The sequence below is a fragment of the Pinus tabuliformis genome, chromosome 7 (genome assembly GCF_031772625.1).
Source record: "Pinus tabuliformis cultivar Carrire ecotype Pingquan chromosome 7, CPIR1, whole genome shotgun sequence".
NCBI lineage: Eukaryota > Viridiplantae > Streptophyta > Pinopsida > Pinales > Pinaceae > Pinus > Pinus tabuliformis.
This window is the reverse complement of record NC_142293.1, coordinates 990,960,313-990,979,949: the sequence shown is the minus strand read 5'-3', so window position 1 is coordinate 990,979,949 and position 19,637 is coordinate 990,960,313. Positions and strand designations below refer to the sequence as shown.

Below are 19,637 nucleotides of genomic sequence, written 5' to 3'. Positions count from 1 at the left end.
GCACTATGGACAACAGAAGCCATGCAGAGTGGAACATTTTTCCTTATTCATGGGCCTCACGGAAATTTTCCAGGAAATATTTGCATAAGAACTTGGACCAGTTAAATTGGACCCCCTCCGCGCACTGCTCAGCAAGTGCAACCACTGATGTGAGCACCTCGTCCGTGCGGCACTTCCACATGAGCTTGCCTGCTAGTATCTAGGTCACCACTTTAACTACTTTGTTGTTGATGTTGGATATGGCGTAGCCACTTTTCTTCTTCTCGAGCTTGTATTTCTTCTTCATGGCCTCTGCGATGGCTAAATCGCCGCTCTTCCCCTCCGAGATGTCTGCGGGGTCCTCTCCTTTGCATGGGAGTCGGGTAATGCGATGGATTAAGTGGTACATGATGGGGATGGGCCCCTCCAGCCACAAACACCCACCATGCACCAGGCAGATCAACTGTCGGATGATGAAGATCGTTACTGGGGCATGGTGGAAATACGGCACCCATAGCAGGTTTAATAACCCTGCCTTCTCCACTCCACGTAACCACTTTCGTGGCTCCAATTCGATAAACCCCGCCGTGGTGTTTTGCTTGGGCTTCATGAGCTGCACAGTCTCTAAATGAGGGAATTTCTCATGGTCGGCAAGATCCCAATCTTCAAACTTCAAGTTTGGCACCCATCCTAGGTGTGTGCCCTCAAAGATGATGTCATCAGGAAGGAGCAGAGTCTGGAGAGAGCTCTTGCTCTCGTCGAGGTCCTTAGGTACTTTTGCCTTCCCCTTCCGTGGGGGGATATATGTGGGCAACTTTGTTTGAGGGTGCGTAGGCTTAGTTTATTCCTCCATGCCCTCGTCCTTGTCTTTTTCAATTATGACATCCTCCAGGTCTTCCTCCTCCTCCACAGTTTCCAAGTTAACTGCTTTCCCTTTCTCCTCCATCGTTAATCTGATGTGTGACGGGTTTCGAGGGGACACATGCACCGGAATAATTGATTGTTTATCCTTCTTCGATATTGGTGTGCACTATGATTTAGGGATTTCCGCAACAATCTCGGCACCTTCAGTGGCATCTTCTATGGTCAGGGCCTGCACGACCTCTTCGGCGATCATCTCTACAATTTCCCTAGCTTCCTCAGATGTTGCCATCTCGCTTGTCCAAAAATCACTCAATTGCTTAATCAGGGGCTCAATCAACGCTTAGCACAAGGCAAATAGATCTCGGCTCAAAATATGTGGGGCATACAACAACTCAATTCACAAATGACCAAGTGTTGTTTACTGGGCAACCCTTTGTAATTTATAGGGTCTTTTGAATTTGAATTCGGTCGTTTCCCCCCAATCCGGTCCATTAATGCTCTCTTAGTGGCAGAATTTCCCAAATCTTGCCCATAAAGCGCGTCTTAAATACCTACCGCCCGCTCCATTTGGTCTCAAGTTGAGCATCACATTGTGAATAATGACTCCAATGGTCACTTTCTAGCCAACCCACGCGACAACACAACCCCCCTTGCGCGGTCGCAGACCATGTGACACTTTACTCCTATGCACAACTGCAACATCGCGCATCTCCAGGGCAGAGTAGTTTATAGTCTCGTGCCTCCTTTCAACTGCTTGGAGCGCTAAGACTGTACTTCCCATGGCTAGTAAGGTGGCCGCGTCACCGGTATAGGGTTTCAACCGATCATCCATCACTTTCCCTGGAAAACATCCACCTTCTATTGTTACTCGTTGCGTCACACATTTTATCATTTACAACACACCACCATGGGTGATCCACTTAGTAATATGCAGTCCAATCCAAGGCATCAGGCTGATTAACTCTCGGCAGTAGTCCCCAAATTCATCAACGTGATCATGCGCACCCTGGTTTTCTTATCGAGAAAAGCTTTCTTTATTTCATCCTCCAGATTCTTGACTTCCGCTTCCACCAGAGCACTTTTCTTCCTTAATCGCACCCTTTATTTCATAAGTTCTTGCCTAAGGTCACCCCATCGGATTTCTTCCTTAGGTCCCAAGTGTTCTGCTCCATTCAGTTGCATGACCCCTTCTTCCAAGGCTCCGCGAGTCATCGTATCTACCAGTGTTGCTATGCGCGGATTAGGCATTTTATAATCTATGGGGATTATAACATTCACTCCATACTCCAACCTCGTAGGTGTCTGATCCATCAGTTTCTTGCATGTTGTCCTATAAGCCCACAGAACCGCTGGTACGTGCAGGTCCCAATCAGTCCGCTGTGCATTGTGTACCTTGTTCAGCGCTTCGCATACTTCGTTAAAGGCTTCTGTGTGGATAACTTTCTGCACACTCATTCTTTCCATACTCTGTTATTCCAACTGGAGGGGTCATTTGCGCCATTGCCTTCTCTGCATATGCTTACTGACTGTGTCTCCCAAAGTGAAGTCTGTGTGCATCCGCGCAGGTTTTTTGAGATATGCCTGTATCCATCTGGATAGGTGTGCGCACGAATCATTCCATCCAAGATTCTTGTCTGTTAATCACATTTGAGGCTTCTCAAACCATATGTGCATCATCCTCCTGCATTCATTCCAATCCTCAAAGCTTCCTTGGTGCGTACCCCACCACCTCACGGGCGTAGCGCGCAATACCAATTTCAAAGCCTCGAAGCATTGCTGTTCCGACACCTCCCTTTCGAATCTGTTCAGGAAGTCATCTACCTTGCTTAACCGGTCATACGTAGGTAGATCCCTTACCTCTGTTGATACGCAACACAGCAATATCGTCATCATGTTACAGTTCAGCGTGGTTACCTCGTGTAACTGGTTCTTCCACGCTTTATCTCCTTGTCAGAATCCGATGTACAGGAGCTTTCACACTCCCATAAGATTCATCCATCCGTGGTTAGATTTACCCAGTCTTGCTCTCGCATGGTTATCTTGTAGATGCAGTCCAAGTCGTCGTAGCTTTCGTAGTCGCGCACTGGTTCCATGTAGCACGATCCTTCTACAGGGTCCAAAGGTACAACTATGTGCAGAGACTTTTTCTTAAAAATCATCTTGCGCTTCTTCAAATTTATCACCCCATTCATCTCAGTGGCACAATCAATTCCTAATAGTGTGGGGTAGGGATTGCTGTCATCAACAATCTCTATCACTTCAAAATCTACCAGCGCGCTTGCTCCTTTGATACCTACGGTGATTTCCTGCAATCTTCCCATAGGTAGGATGTTTTGTTGGTTTGCCATTCGCAGTTGGATAGAAGACCATTGCAGCATAGGCCTCCCCATGCGCTCCCATGCCTGCTTCAGTAGAACATTCGCATCCAATGCTAGGTCTAGAATCACTTGGTCCATCTCATATTATCCAATTTGCGCAATCAATCTCATCTCCCTTCCTATCCTCATCACGTGCTTTCCGATCTTCCGGACTACGCGCGGTTCTCCCGGAGCGGTCCCAGTGCATCTATTTATGAGTTCTTGCAGTCCCTTTACAACCTTGTTGTCATGCAATAGCTCCATGCATGTTTCTAGGAATGTCGTGAGCATCGATGGGTCCATTTCCGGCTCCAATCTATCTTTTCTTCCTGAAGTGGAGGCATCAGCGAAGCTCTTCCTAGCTTCCATGAAGGTTTCCTTAGCGCTCTCCAAATAAAACTCTAGTTCTTTCGTCGGAGCCTTGTGAACCCAAGTACTATCTTCAAGCTGCTTGCCTTTATCATCCCCTATTGTAATTCCACTTTAGAGCACAATGTTCACATTAGGGTCGTCCTCACACGGCTCAGACCTCATCATTTTCAGGTTCTGAGTCGGGCGAGGTTGGAGCGCTCCTTTGTCACATAGCCTCGCTATTAGTGTGGGGAAATCATCCGTCTCATGATAAAACAATGTACAATACAAGCATGATGGACACGTCGGATTCGTACAATCGTGGGCATAATGTCCTGGCCCTTCGCAATTGTAACATATCAGTTGTCCACGACCTCTTCCAAGTCCTCCTCCACCTCGGCCTTGTCCGCGCCCCTGAAATCAGTTCGTGCCATCCCTATGTTCTAGTCAAGGGGCCGTGTTTCAGCCTGAACTCTGTAGGTGGGAGTCATATCCATCATCAATTCATAACTCCTATAGGTATGCTCATCATGTCCCACTGATCTATAGAAATTACAGAACAACTGTTGTGAATTCTGTGTGTACTTCTGCAACAGATGGCAGTTGTCTGTAGCATGCTTTTCCCCTAGTTGACAAATCGCACACCATAATGCAGGTGCCGCACTAGGTCTTTCTTGTGCCTCCGGTCTCAACAGCATTGATCCTCCTCCCATGAGGTAATTTGCGAACACCGGGCAGTGGCCCTTGTCATGTCCCTGACCCTTGCACTTTACGCACCATACCTCATCGCACACTTATGGGCGAGTTGCCCTGTCTTGTTTCAGACTCTGCATCTCAAGGCACAAGTTTTCCAACTGCGCATAGATATGCTAAAATCCTAGGTTAGGATCCTATATCAGGGTTTCATGTAGTCTCATCATGATCTCCAATGCCTCAGCCTAAGTCGTTAGCCTCTGTTGTGACAACACGTTCCTTAAATGCGATGTTATCAATGCTACAAACCATCCATCAAAGTCATAGTCAAAGTCATCCATCAAAGTCATTTTAGCTTCATGAATTATGCACTTCAGGGTCTGATCCAACTCCCAAGGGGTCTCGCCTGGTAGCATTGTGATCTCCTTGAACCCAATGATCGATTGTGCCTCTAACTTAGGCCTGCTAAATTATCTATTTAGCGCAATTTGGATGTCTACGATCCTTGCATTCAGATTGTCATTGGAATGCTTAATGTACCAGGTCAGCGCGCGATCCTACAGAGCGCTGACCAACATTGCTTTATTTAAATTGTCATCCGTAACTCCCTGTGCTTGCCATACATCTCTTATCACAAACCAAAACTGGTCTGGATATTCATTTCTTACTCCCTTGAACACTGGCAGCTTTATCACGCTAACCATATTAACTCGCGGTGGTGGCGGAGGTGGTATGGGTGAAGATGGGGGTGAAGATGGTGAAACTGGCGGTGGTGTGGGTGGGGGTGGTATAAGCGGAATCCTCTTCCTTATCAAATTGATCACACTCCTTGGTGAGACTTTCGCGAGCTCTTCCTCGTTCCCTCGCGGAGGTGAAATCAAGGGGCTAGTTTCTAGTTTTGCACTACCTTCGTTTCTATAAATTCTCCCACTTCGCATAGCCCCAAACATCAATTTATTCGCATAACCCGTTTTTCACACAGTAGCATTTTAATCCAAGTGTTCAAAGACTTAACGTACTTACCTCACGGTCCTTTGAGGAAGCGTCGCTCTACCTCGCTATAGCTGACTGAAGTATCTACCGTGAATTCAGTAATGAATCCTCCTATAATTCGATCGAGCCAGTGATCAACAGTGCATGCGATCTTATCCTTCGATGCTTCCAATCTGCGCACCAATTCTGGAGTCCATACAATAGGTCTATCGAGCTTACACCTTCCTTGGCTATTTGTTAGCTTCGCGATCCACTCATACAACTCAGTAGGGAAAGATACAAAGAAAATTTCGTGGAACTCTATGTATAGGTAGCAGTCTAATCACTCTTCTTTTGATAGTCGTAGATTCCTGTTCTCCTGCATCGCAAACTCGTGAATCTTTCTATCGAACCAATCTTCAATTCCTTTCTTAGTTGGATTCCAGTGGTACGACATCATACATCTCTATGCAGATCCTAGTCTTGGCAACGGAACCATTTGTTGGCTTGTTGGGGCCTGACCCAGGTTCGAAGTTAATTAACCAAACAAATCCCTATAGCACTGGCCCTTTCGGCAACAGTCCACGGAGCATGGGCTGAGGTCTCACCTGAAGTAGTATGGGGGGGTGCTGGAACTAGGTTTCCACACCCTAGAGATGTCTGATGGGGTTAATTTGGTCCAACTATTAGTCCCTTCGTGCACTTCCCTCGCCTTCGCGCCCTGATATATTTACCTTTGCGCAGCCCTAACCAGGGGTTATGGGGCTTCCATGCTGCTGGAGAAGCACTCTGCACTATTTCCCTAAGTCACACCCAAAATCTTACTTATCTTCTTACACTAGTTAGTTATCTTTGCGTAAATGGATGCCTTATGTTATATTTATTTATACAGCACATTCATATGAGTTCGCGTAGCAAATAAACAGTAAACTTGCAATTCATACCCAATAATACAAAAAACAGGAAAAGATACACATAAATATGATACAACTTCTCTTTATTGATGCTTCCAACGGTTACAGACTTGACCTGCCCTGCGCACTTAGCTGCAGACTACTAGGCGTCTGCGCACTCAGCTACAAAGCCTTCTCCTAATCTACGACCCAAAGACACAACTTACACTTCGACTCAATCAATTCCTTAGACTCATATTTTCTCTCTTGATGTCTCCTCTTACACTTAGAGCCTCTCTCTATTTATACAATCCTATGGTCTCCGGACCATGGGCAGATATTTCAAACCGACATTACATTACAAAAAACAGGGCAGACAACCTTATGACTCTACTATGACTTTGTGCTTCGCGCCCACAATTCACGGAGTCTTTACAACGAGTTTAATCAAAACTTGGGCTTTAAGCCCCAAAACATGCCTTGGGGAGATTCCACGCCCAACAAGGTGTATATGTTGTCCTTGTGTGTGATGTTACAATTGATTGGTGTGGTGGAATGTGACAATACTTCTCTACATTCCTTTTATTTTTAATGTATCAATTCCTATTGTGCACATTTGAAATTTGTTGGACCTTAAAATGACAATTTATAACAACTAAAAGCCTAGACACATCGAAACCTACTAAGAAGTGAAGTCAATGTATAATAAGACATTTATTACATAGTATTAATTTCATTCATAATACATTGCTTCAAGAAGTTAGTTGAAAGTAAAAAAACTCAACCTTTTTTGTGATAAAAATCTTCCTTAAATTAGTAAAAAAAATGTTATCATTATGCCTACTTAATAATCTCTTTAATTATAAAATATTTATCATTAAATAACTAAACTTCTCAAAAATTAAATATATATAAAAATGCCCTTTACTTTACTTAAAAAAATAAACTTATAAAATAAAAATATTTACTTATAAACTTATTATCTTTCCTAATAATAAATTTATTGATAATTTTAAATTTATATATATTAATTAAACATACATCTAAATTAAGCATACTTTAATATATTTTTAAATTAATATAATATTAAAAACTAATATAAATTTAACACAATAAGAGCTTCTTTGTAATGACTCCCCATAAAATGTTTTTCTAAACATTCATATATTTCTTTAATGGATATCCATGTTATTTTATTTTATTAAATGACAGTTCATTGATTTTAAAGCATAAAGTGTATGCATACATTGGAAAGGTTTGGAAATCAAAATTAATTTATTTGAGGGTTCATGTAACCCAGACCTTTCGAAGTTTGTTGTCTGCTCGCCACCTGGAGCGCTCACCATCGATGGATAAGCAACGAATCAAAAGATCACCATTCGATGAACGGTGGAAGAGGCTCAGAGGTTCATCGACAGCTGAGAGAGATAGCTGGAGGGTAGCGGGTAACTATCCTCTCCTCCCGCGCTACCCAAACCCTCGTTCAGCTCATTCTCAGGTTGCTCCGCCTACCTCTGCGACTCAGACAAGGTTACGATTTTTCTCTCTGAACCACAGGTTAAAGGTGGCCCTTTCGCTTAGTGCTCACACCTCCCGTACCCCCTTAAGGCAATTTTTTATGAAAGAAGTTGTTAAATCAAGTTCACAAGTTAATTTTTCTATTCAAAACCCGACTAAATTTTCCCTCTCATTCTGTGTTGGGGTTTCAGCATTCAGAGCATTTCTGCGAAGGGTTTGATACGTTGAGGGTTTTCCCGCAATGTCTTCGACCTACCTTCAAGTGTGGTTCCTTCTTGATTTTAATTTTCTGGGTTTGGCACTGTGCCATTATGCGAGAAGGTACTCCCATTTGGGCTTCCATGGTAGTAGTTTGTTGGGTCTTTAATGGCATGCAAGTGATGTCTTGCTCGACTATAAGTTCATATGTTCCTTTTCAGTCCTTATTATAATAGACTTGGAAATTATATTTTCTCAAAGAGCATGAGAAAAGCTATTTGTATGTCTCAGTGTAAGCATTGACTCCGACAACTGTTTATAATGGAAATGTAATTTGTTTGGGTTTTTTCTTAATTTTCAGTGCATTTTAATTTTCGTATAGAAAAAGATAGTCTATCTTATGAACTCAGAACTCTGTAAACAATTCAGGATTATACCTTGGTTGAACTTTTATTTTGCAATTTAATTAATATGCAACTTTGGACATTGATATGTTTGTTTTGCTACAATTTAGAAGATACCCACCAGATTCTTCTATTATCTGTATATTTTTATTTAATTAATTCAAGGAGAAAAAATCTGTTCACCGAGGTTCTCTGGTGCAGTGCTCAAAACTTAAATCATTATAGGCTTTAATAAAAAATTAAATCGCACTCCAAATCATGAGCACTACAAACAATTACATGGCTATTTATTATTTAGAGGAGAGAAGTCGCACATATCCCTTCTAGAGAAAATTCCATCTAGATATTTGGAAGAATTTGAGAGCTATCCTCTCAATTTTAGGATTCTATTCTAGCTTCCCTATCACCTAATTAATACTAGAATGACTCACTAATTCTAGAAAATCCTAGATTCTTTAATTAAATAATTACTTAAAATTAAATATGAGATACTCCTGCATCATACTACCCAAGTATAAATTTCCATGGCCTCCTGACCATAAGCCTTGTCACTGTGTCTTCCTCGAGCCCATATATAATTTTGTTCATGTTCTTGTCCTTTTACATCTGTTTCTCAAACTTTATTGTAACTCCAATCATGCTTTTCTCACTGCAAAACATTTGTCTTCACCATGCTTCTACTCACCATTTCAAGAGGAATTTTCTTAACCACGAAATCCATCAAAAGAAGAGTGCATGACCAGATCAGTATACCTTCACTCTTATCCCATGCTTGTAAACTTATTTCCTGAACTCTTTTCTCTTCTTGATTCAAAATTTGTCTCAATGTTGCCAACGAATTCTTCAATCTTTAGATTAACAACAATTTTTATAAGTTGTCCATCCTCACATTCCATCTTTGGTTCATCATCTCTCACGAGCATTCCATTCAAGTATTATTCTTCATCTCTGATGCGAACAAAATTTTGATTTTGTTCTCCTCCTTCATATTTCTCAATCTTCATGACAATTTCAAAATATTTTTCATCACCTGTATAAAAACCTTTGTGAGTTGATTCCTCATACTCAGTTTCTCTGAGTTCTTTCTTCAACCTGTATCTCACCTTCTGTCTTTGTTTCTTCAAAGTTTGTATGATGAAATATAATTATTTATCATAAGAAGAGTATTTTTTCTTGGCTTGATTAAGTTTTTCAATGTAGTAGGAAAGTGGTTTTCCTTTTTGACTTAGAACATCTCCTATTGCAGTTCCACTAGCATCAGTCTCAACCTCTGAAATTCTTTTTGGAGTTGGCCAATTGATTATGGCCTTCACTTTCTCCTGGTCCATCTTTAGTCCTTCCCTTGAAATCACAAAGCCTAAGTATAATAGTTATGTCTTCATGAAACTACACTTCTTTAGATTGACTAACAATTTCTCTTGTTGTAGCTTCATTAAAACCATCTTAAGATGTCTTAGGTGCTCTTCTTTTGAACTGTAGATTAAGATATCATCAAGGTAAACTATAACAATTTTTTCAATGAATTCTTTTAAAACTTCATTCATTAGCCTCATAAAAGTATTGGGAGCATTGGTAAGTATGAAGGAAATTACCAACCATTCATATAAACCATTATTAGTTTTCAATTTTATTTTCCATTCATCACCTTGACCACTAAGACAATCTATAAGATCATCAATACGAGGTAATGGAAACATGTGCCTGGTTGTAATTTTGTTGATTTCTCGAGAATCTGTGCACGTTCTCCATCCACCATCCTTTTTTGGAGTTAATACTATTGGAATAACACACAAACTTAAGCTTTATCGAATAAGACCTTTATCCAGCAATTCTTGCACTTGATTTTTAATCTCTTCATTCTATTTTGGAGTCATTCTATAAGTTGCTTTGTTTAAAAGGCTAGCACCTGGAATGAGGTCAATATGATGGCTAATACTTCTAATGGGAGGCAATTCATCAGGTAAGTCATCCACTACAATATCAATAAATTCATTCATTATGTTTTTAGTTTCTTTTGGAAGATCATTCAAATTTTTTACTTGTAAGAACTACCTTTGGCTTATCGATCAAGGCAAAATTTATCTCTTCATGCTTGATTTCTTGAAGAAATTCTTTCCAACTGAGTAACATTACCTTGGATTGTTCTTCTTCTGGTACTTTTTCATTCTTCAAAGGAAAAAGTACATGCTTTTCACCATCATCTTCAAAAGTGTAGGTATTGCTCCTTCCATCATGCATTGCTTTCTTGTCATATTTCAATGTTTTCCAAGTAAGATATGACATATATCCATAGGCATAACATCACAAAGAACTTTATTCTTATAACTTCCTATTTGAAACTCCAATTCACATTGTTCATTAACTAATATCTGATGTCCTTTTTGTAACCATGAAAATTTGTAAGGAGTAGATGTTTAGTTTTATTTAAATTCAACTTTTCTACCATTTTTGTGGATACTAGATTATCAGTACTCCCACTATCAATAATGAGTTTACAACACTTTCTTCCTGATTTACAAACAATTTTGAATAATGTTTTTTTTTTGTTTGGGTTCCTTTATTTTTTCAACATACTTTAATAAAGTTCTTTTCATCATCAAATATTCACCAATTTCAGGTGCATTTTCATGTGTAGAGGATTGTACACTTTCTGTATCAGTTTGTGTTATATGTGTGCTTCCTTGATTAGAAAATATTTATGGACATTCATTAGCCTTATGACCAACTTTATTACATATATAACACATTACCACAAAAGATCGACCTCTACTTCTTTGATATGGTCTTCGCCCTCTGAAGTCTCCTCTAGATGATTCTGCCTGTTGTGAACTGTTGTCTTCTCCTCTTTGAAGGGGAAATCTTCCACTTGAATATCCTCTATTTGATTGTCCTCGACTTAATGATCCTCTGTTTGATTGTCCTCGACTTAATGATTCTCTGCTTGATTGTCCTCGGCCTCTTTGACTCTGCTTCCTTGCCAATTTCTCTTCAATTGTAAGGGCTATCTGATAAGCTTCTTCAACATTTTTAGAGACAAAACATCCAATTCATCTTATAGTTCAAATCTTAGGCCATTAATGTACCTAGCTATTTTTTCTTCATCTGCTTCCATATGACCAAATCTTATACTCAATCTATAAAACTATATATATTCTTCTACAGACATAAATTTCTGTTTGAGATTTTGCATTCGATGAAAAAAATTTAACTGATAATCTCGAGGAAGAAATTTACCTTTGAGCTTAGCCACCATTTTATGCCAACTATTGATCTTTCCTTTGTTTCGATTTCTCCTTTTAGGTTGCACGTTGTCCCACCATAATGCAACATGTCCCTTTAATCTAGTCACTGTGAACTTAACCTTTTTCTCGTTTGCTACACCTTCATAATCAAAATATTTTTCGATGGCGCTGATCTAATCGATCAATTCTTCATGCTTTAAATTGCCTTCATACATAGGCACGTCCAATATTGGCTAGGAACTTATTCTCGCGATCATCTTAACCATCTTCTCTTCTGGAGTTTCTTCTTCTGAGCCTTCTTCCGCTTCACTGATGTCACCGATGTCAACATCTCTTTGACGTGTTGTCTCCAATGCATCCAATCTGGTTCTAATATGTCTTACTTCATCGAGTAAGACCTGGTTTGCATTTGGTCTTCCTCGACTAATTCCAACTCCCTGGACTCCTCTAACTCTATGAATCATTTTTTAATAAAAACAATAATTCCTTACAAATTCTTACTTAAGGAATTCTTTAATAAATAACCAAAACACTTTATAAATTTTAAAATAAAATAATAATTAAATATGAAAAGTGATTTATGAAACATTCAACATTAAGACTTATATAAAATCACCTTATTTAATCTCCACTTATATAAAATATTAAACATTAATAATCTCCACCTTATATAAATACCTTTTCCATTTTTTAAAACTATCACAGTCAACGTGATCTTTATGAAAATGAAATATAGTAAATTCGGAGATGGCCGAATAATCTTCAATGCAATTTAAACTTGTACTTCAACCTTTTCCCAACGCTAGCTGCATCCACGGAAATCTTTATTTGAAGCGTCCACACAAGTCTCCACCCTGAAATTTTGTTTTAAATGTTTCACAGCTTTAATCAACACAAGCTTACTGGACGCTCCACAAGGTTTCAATATTATTTTTTTCAGAACGAAAAAGGCAAAATATATTATATTGAGGCAATATAAAGTAGATATTACATCATAACCTTTAAGGTGAGCTTGAGAAAAACATATTGGATACCCTGTGCCTCAGAGATGCCAAAGGGAGGTATCACAAAATAACAGGACATTCCAAGACAGCAGCATGTAGACAAAGACAGAAGTCACCACATATGAATCATGCATGTACTAGAGATATAACAGGGATATCATTTACATCGATCACAAAAAAACAGAAACATACCAGGAAAAAATCAGAGCAGTTAGAAGCCAGGGAGGGAGAACTCCTGTATGGGCAATGAAACCCCCTCAGATAAGACCTTCACAAACCTTCCTTGGATAAACAGTCAGCTTGTTGATTCTTTGACCTGTAGATATGTTGAATGGAACAACCCTGTAACTTACCCCACAGGTACATAATTCTATCCATCCAGCCTGTTAGATGAGGGCAGCTGATACAACATTTACCCATAACATGATCAACCATAATTTTAGAGTCTCCATATATAGACACAGAGTGAATATCAAAAAAGATGCAAAAAGACAGAAGACCCGCCAAGGCAATCGCCTCAGCCAAACTGTTTGTTCCCTTTCCAGCATTCCAAGAGATAAGATAATGAAGATCCTCGTCCATGATAATGTGAACCCCGCATCCACAAGAGTCATTCAGGGCTGCGCCATCGAAAAAAGCTCTTGGGGCACTCGAGAAAACAACACCTTGCCTGTTCCCATTGACAGCTTTGTATTTCCTATTCTTTGCCGGAAGCACCTCATAATAGGAAACAACGTTTTGAAAAATAGCCCAAAAGGGCTCTTTTCTGGCTCTAAAGATAATGTTGTTTCTGCACTTCCAGACAAACCAGAGGACTATGATGATAATTGGTCTCCAAGATTCACGTTGCCCACTCCACCAGATGAAAGCATCCTGTACAGAGACATGAGATACAACAGGGAAACCAAAATTGACAGCCAGTTCACTCCACAGTAAACGTGCTTTCTGGCACTGGAAGAACATGTGGAGGTTACTTTCCTCTGCTGCTTCACACAGACAACAAAAACCCGGTCCATGCCAGTTTCTTTTTTGCAGATTATCCCAGGACAAATTTTTATTGTGAAACACCAACCACCCAAATAAGATTAATTTGTGAGGACATCCAGCTTTCCAGAACATGGAAGGAAAGGAAAGGCTGGTTTTAACCCAATCAAGTTAATATAAATGTCTTTCACGCACACCAGGGACCTTGCATTTGGCACTTTCCATACCAAAACATCGTGAGGTAGAGAGCGATATATGCCACTGCTAATCAAACCACCTCTGATTAAGTTCCATTGACTAGCTAAAGAATCACACATCCCCATGCTGTCAGCTTCTCTCCACAGTGGGATTGGACCCTGCCAGGCTGTAATGAGTTTATCCCAGGTGAAGAAGCCCTTACAATGGAAAAAACTGAGCAGATTAACAGGAACAGAAATTTGCTCGCGCCCACTTATAAAAGAGTCTGTTCCAATGAAAATCCTGTTGCCTGATTGAAAGCTCCATATCAGGTTCTTCAAAAAGTAGAATTCAATCTTTCGGAAGCTGAGCCAGATAGCAGACCCATACTTGGAGCCAATCCTCCCAATTCTGTACCAATATGCAATATCTCTACTGCCCATGTATTTCTTTTTTATAATGCTGCACCAGGGGCCTTCTCCAAAAATCCCCCTCCATAACGATTTGCATAGAAGCGCCCTCCCAAAAGATCTCAGGTCCAGCAATCCCCAACCACCTGAACTCTTGGGCTTTGAAATCTTGTCCATTTTAACAAGATGGTATTTCCCCTGTGCAAACTTGCCACCCCATATAAAATTTGCAGTAATCTTATTCAATTTCTGTATGATACTCACAGGGAGAAAGAACAAATGAGCCCAATAAACAGCCAGTTGAGTTAAGACGGCTTGCACCAGGACAATCCTTCCAGCCAGTGATAGGCTCCTATATTCCCACATAGAAATCTTTTTATGGTACCTGTCTATTATCCATAGCCAATCTGCTTTTGAGTACCCCTTTGCTTTGAGATGGAAACCTAAATATTTGAAACCATTTTTTATGGATTTCATGTCTATCCCAAACAAACTTGAAACCCATTCAGCTGTTTCCATGTTGACATCATTGTGGTACAAAGTAGATTTTGACTTATTTATATGAAGACCAGTAGCATCTTGGAATCTTTTCAAAATGACATGTAGATATGACCAAGTAATTCTGCACAGCATTGCGAAGATGAGCACATCATCAACAAACAGGTTATGCGAAATGAAATTGTTCCTGCAAATCTTCAATGGTCTGCATCTGTTTTCACTGACAGCAATGTTAATATGAAGGCTTAAAGAGTTCATTGTCAGTATAAACAACAAAGGAGATAGGGGACAGCCTTGTCGAAGACCTCTTTCTGCATGAAAAAAAGGAGAAGGGATCCCATTTATAATAACAGCATAGCTAACACCCTCCACACAAGCCATGATCCACTTAATAATGTTTGATCTCAGACCAATCTTAGCCAATAAACATCTGATAAATCCCCAATCTAAGGAATCATATGCTCTTTGAAGATCAATTTTCAAAATGGCAGCATCAGATTTGTTTGTAGACATGGAAAATAAACTTTCTTGCGTATTAGCAACAACATCCAATATGTTTCTACCCTTCAAAAAAGCATGCTGGTCCTTCGTTAAAAAACAGGCTAAGGTAGATTTGATCCTTTCAGCAATGATTTTAGTGATGATTTTGAAAGTGATATTGCATAGGGAGATCGGCCTAAAGTTTTTAAAGGATTCAGCCTCCGGTTTCTTAGGGATGAGAGCTATTAGAGTTGAGGTCATAATCTGATGAATGCTACCAGAAATTCGTGATGCCTCAACCATCCTTAGAAGGTCGTGTTTGATGAGATCAAAAAAGTGGATAAAGAAGTCTATAGTCCAGCCGTCAGGGCCTGGGCACTTGTCCTTTTTAAAGGACTTCATAATACCAAGCAGCTCGTCCTCAGAAATGGGCCAAAAGAGATCCTCATTATTTTCCTCATCAAACATATGGGGGAAAGGGTCTATGCCCCATAAAATATCTTGAAATCTGTTGGCTTCCGTTCTTTTGTATTGACTTTCAAAGTATTTCACAACTCCCTTTTGAATGTCTTGTAGGGAGTAAAGAAAGCCCCCTTGACCATCGCTAATTTTCCATATGGAATTTTTCTCCCGCCTGGAATTTGCAAACTTATGAAAAAATTTAGTGTTTTTGTCACCTTCCTTGAGCCAAATCACCCTGCTCTTTAGTCTCCATGAGGCTTCCTCCTGTTTTAAAATTTTCTGCTTTTTCCTTTCTAGTTCATTGAGGCGGCACCTGATAACAAAAGGGAGAGAATTTGCATTGAGGGACCCAGAGATACTGTCTAATTCCAGTTGGATCTCCCTCAGATCCTTTTTGATCATAAGACTTTTCTTGATTTGCCAGTCTTTTACCACTTTTCTCATTGTGGACATCTTTTCTCTGAAGGTCAGGAAAGGGGGGATCTTTGCTCTAGCTGATAAGTCCTTCCAGGTTTCTGTAACAATATTATTAAAATCAGGATCTTCTAACCAACATCTGTTAAATTTAAAGGAGTATCCTTTTCTAAACCCCTTCTCCCTCCAGCTGAGATAAATTGGTCTATGATCAAAAATGAAGACATTTCCAATGGATGAGAAAGGCATCCCCATTTTGTCAATAATGCTGATATGAACAAGAAACTGATCAATTCTTTTTGCAACATACGCTTCCTCTGTCCTTCCGTTATCCCATGTTGGCAACATTTTGGAGGGTATAATGTCTATAAGATTCCTGTGGAGCAGCTCACATTTAATACGTTCTGCTAGCGGATCCCTTTTACTGCTTTTTCCCCATCGTTCCTCTGGATATAGAGATATATTGAGATCTCCTGCAATTATTAAGGATTCAATATCAAACATTTCTGAAGCAAAAAGCCTTTCCCAGAAAGGGAGCCTGTTCTTGTAGGGGGCATAGACATTCAGAATGTTAATAGGACAAACATGACCTCTAATCGATGCCGATATGAGAATTCCAGCAAAACATTTATATGCTTTTGCTTTGATCTAGGCCGGATCCCACAAAACTGCAAGGCCCCCGGACAGGCCATTTGCCTCCGTGGAAACCAGGTGCCAGAGGGGAAACATCTTTCTAAAATAGGATATAGTAACATAATTACTGTGCATAGTCTCTTGAATTAATATAATTTTTGGCTGAGTTGAAAGGAATAAGTTCTTTAGCGCCAAAAATTTGAGGTCTGCTCCCAGACCTCTGATATTCATGGATAGAATGAATGTCATTGGGGAGAATTGTCAGCCGCCCTTGCTCTAAGAGGCCGATTCTCAGTCATATCCATGATAGGTATATCAACAAGAGACAGGTTACTTACTTCTTTATCAGCGCCCCCTGATCTACCCCTAAAATACCTGCTACCTCTGTTGTTTTTTCTCCTCACCGTTATGTTTCTGGCAGAGTCAGGGCTAATGAAAAGAGGTGATGGGTTTCTCGGCTTATGAATGGTTAAAGGTTCCAGATCAAGTGATTTTTTACTTAGCAGAAAGTCAATGTCACTGTCAAAAAGGTTCGTTGGAGATGAGACGGGAGAGTTAAGAGGGGTAGCAGATATCATAGCTCCCTTCCCTTTAATAGATGGATCGACTGCCTTGTTGCGGGGGGGGGATGGAGAAGAAATAACAATGGTATGGGACCCCATCGAGAATTCTTTGATAGGCTGGGCACCCTACGGAGGGGGGGGGGACTTCTTTGTCATCCTTTGGTTCCGGGCTAGGCGAACATTGAAAAGCATGGGATAATTTCCTAGGGATGGATGCAAGCCTGCTCGAGCTTTCAGGAATGGTATTATCCTAGGAGAAATACAGAGGAGAAAGGCTGGAAAATTTTCTATAATTAGACAGATCTTTCATCTCCTTGAGTTCCGTCGGAGAGAGGCTATTTGAGGAGGACGGCTTAACCATTACAGGAGGTCGGGGATTCATTTTGTATCTATTGGAATATATCTGAGAATTTCCTGAAAGCGACCTATGCCGAGGACAGTTTTTAATCAAATGTCCAGTCTTGTGGCATCCTGCACACCTGAAAGGGACTCCCCAAAAGTCCAGTCTTTGAATTATTTTAGAGTCTCTCCATGCTATTTCTATATGGTCCGAGAACCCTCCCCTGAACGCCTTTTCTATAAGAACCCATGCAATCCTCTTGTCTTTTACCCCCAGGCATCTTGGGTCAACATACACACATTTTCCTATGGCATTTCCAATCTCCATTAATGTCTCCTTCGACCATAGCTCTAAGGGCAAGCCCGGAAGCTTAACCCAGATTAAGTTGTTTGAGGGAGTGTTCTTCAGAGGGTCGTACTCTATATACCACTTATGAAGAGCGAGGAAACTCCTTTTATAGACCCACTGTTTTTTCTGGATTGTGTCTAGGTCACTGGTGCATAAAAAGTGGAAACAGTACCAGTCTCTCATGAGATTAGAAATAATAGGTATGTATACAATTAGAGGCTTCCACTGTATCTCCAACCATTTCCGCATAGTGGCATCATCCATCTCTGGAAAATGCCACTTGCCAACCAGAGTCAGATCCTGCAAACTTGAAATTCGATCTGTCAAGAAAATGTTGTCCAGATAAATGGCCTCTGGAGGAGGGGAGATTTTTACCGGCTTCCGATTTTTGTTGTATCGGTTATCATGTTCCTGTAATCCCGTTACCATATGATTATGGACCTTTTCCTGGCTGCCCACCCATGTATCTCGAAACTTAGATGATTCCCCACCCGTTCCAAAAGCAGTGGGCAACGTGGATTGAGCAACCACATCATCCAAGGTTGATTGCCAATCATCCGGACGCGTGGCGGCAATCCGACTTGCTTTCGCTTGAATCGTAGCTCGGATCATGGCCTCCGTGGCCGATGCATCCGAGGCACTGTCCATAGTTGCATCCCATACCTTCCAGTATCTTCCAAATCGGGATTGTACACTCCGTATGAAATGGAAACTGACTATAAATAGCAGCCAAAAGCCTGGATAGTAAAGACTAGAGGATGAAAAGGGACGGATGAACTGACATAAAAATCGGCATAGAATGAGACGTGTTTTTATCTCATATTACGAGGGAGGCCAGGCTCCAAAGTTGGCAGGTGTACCACAAAACTCGACGTCACACACCTCCTTTCCATGATAGCATCTGTCCTAGGCAGATACCTGTATCAGGATCATACACTCCGAAATAAATATAGACAGTCCTTTACTGCATCATATGACCTGGATGGGGGGATAGCAAAAGGAGGAGAGATAAACAATGAACTGACATATGGCACCGGCATATGAAAAAGTCTAGATTCCCAGGACACCAACCATCCGAAAAACAATAAATCTCGGGCGACGTGGCCTGAAAAGGACGGGAAAGAATAAAGGCTGGCCTAACTTCTAAAATCAAGACGAGCCACATCAGCTCCAGGACATGGAACATTAACTCCAGCACAAGTCTATCGAAGGGCTAATCTATTGCTCGTGTAATTTGAATTTTTCGGGGCTCCGAGGATTCCAGTCACAGGGGGTTCCGGCCTCTGAAGATTCCGGCCCGGAAAAACCAGGGGAAACTTTGAGGGCAGAGAAAAACTATCAGCTCATGGGAGTGCCCTCAGTACCCTAGCTAGACCAACTATTGACAAGAAAGCAAACCAGTTCAGACATTAAACCATCCACAAAAAATATTCATGGAACTAAATTCAGCAAAATTGCTTATCAGGATGATGATCATGGCCATAAAAACACAGCAGAAACTGTATTAGACGAAAAATAATGCATGGCTTACAATGTTCTAGTAAGGCCTGCACTAGTTAGACCTTCTCTAACCTGAACACCATCCTAAGAATGTACCCTTTCAGGATGTTGAACACGGGCATGAAACACAACAACAATAAATTTCAAAAATGCACCACCATGAGCCTATTTTTAGACGAAAATCTGAGAAAGGCTTATATAGGACAACAAAATTCTTTACTATCTGTGATAAAAAATGGAAGCGACTGATAATAATAGACTTCAACATATGAAATTACTGAAAAAACAGCTTCGTAGCCTCTAGCTGAGATACTAGGCAAACTCAGTGCACTTGTGAAAATACAGAGGTACTC

General features: G+C 40.6%; 1 long non-coding RNA gene across 1 annotated transcript; it reads left to right on the top strand.

Moving 5' to 3' along the window:
* Positions 1–7,415: 7,415 nt before the first annotated feature.
* Positions 7,416–7,969, top strand: LOC149250929 (uncharacterized). Its single transcript, XR_016265961.1, has 2 exons — positions 7,416–7,639; positions 7,819–7,969. It is a non-coding gene; the product is annotated as an uncharacterized LOC149250929 (long non-coding RNA).
* Positions 7,970–19,637: the final 11,668 nt, after the last annotated feature.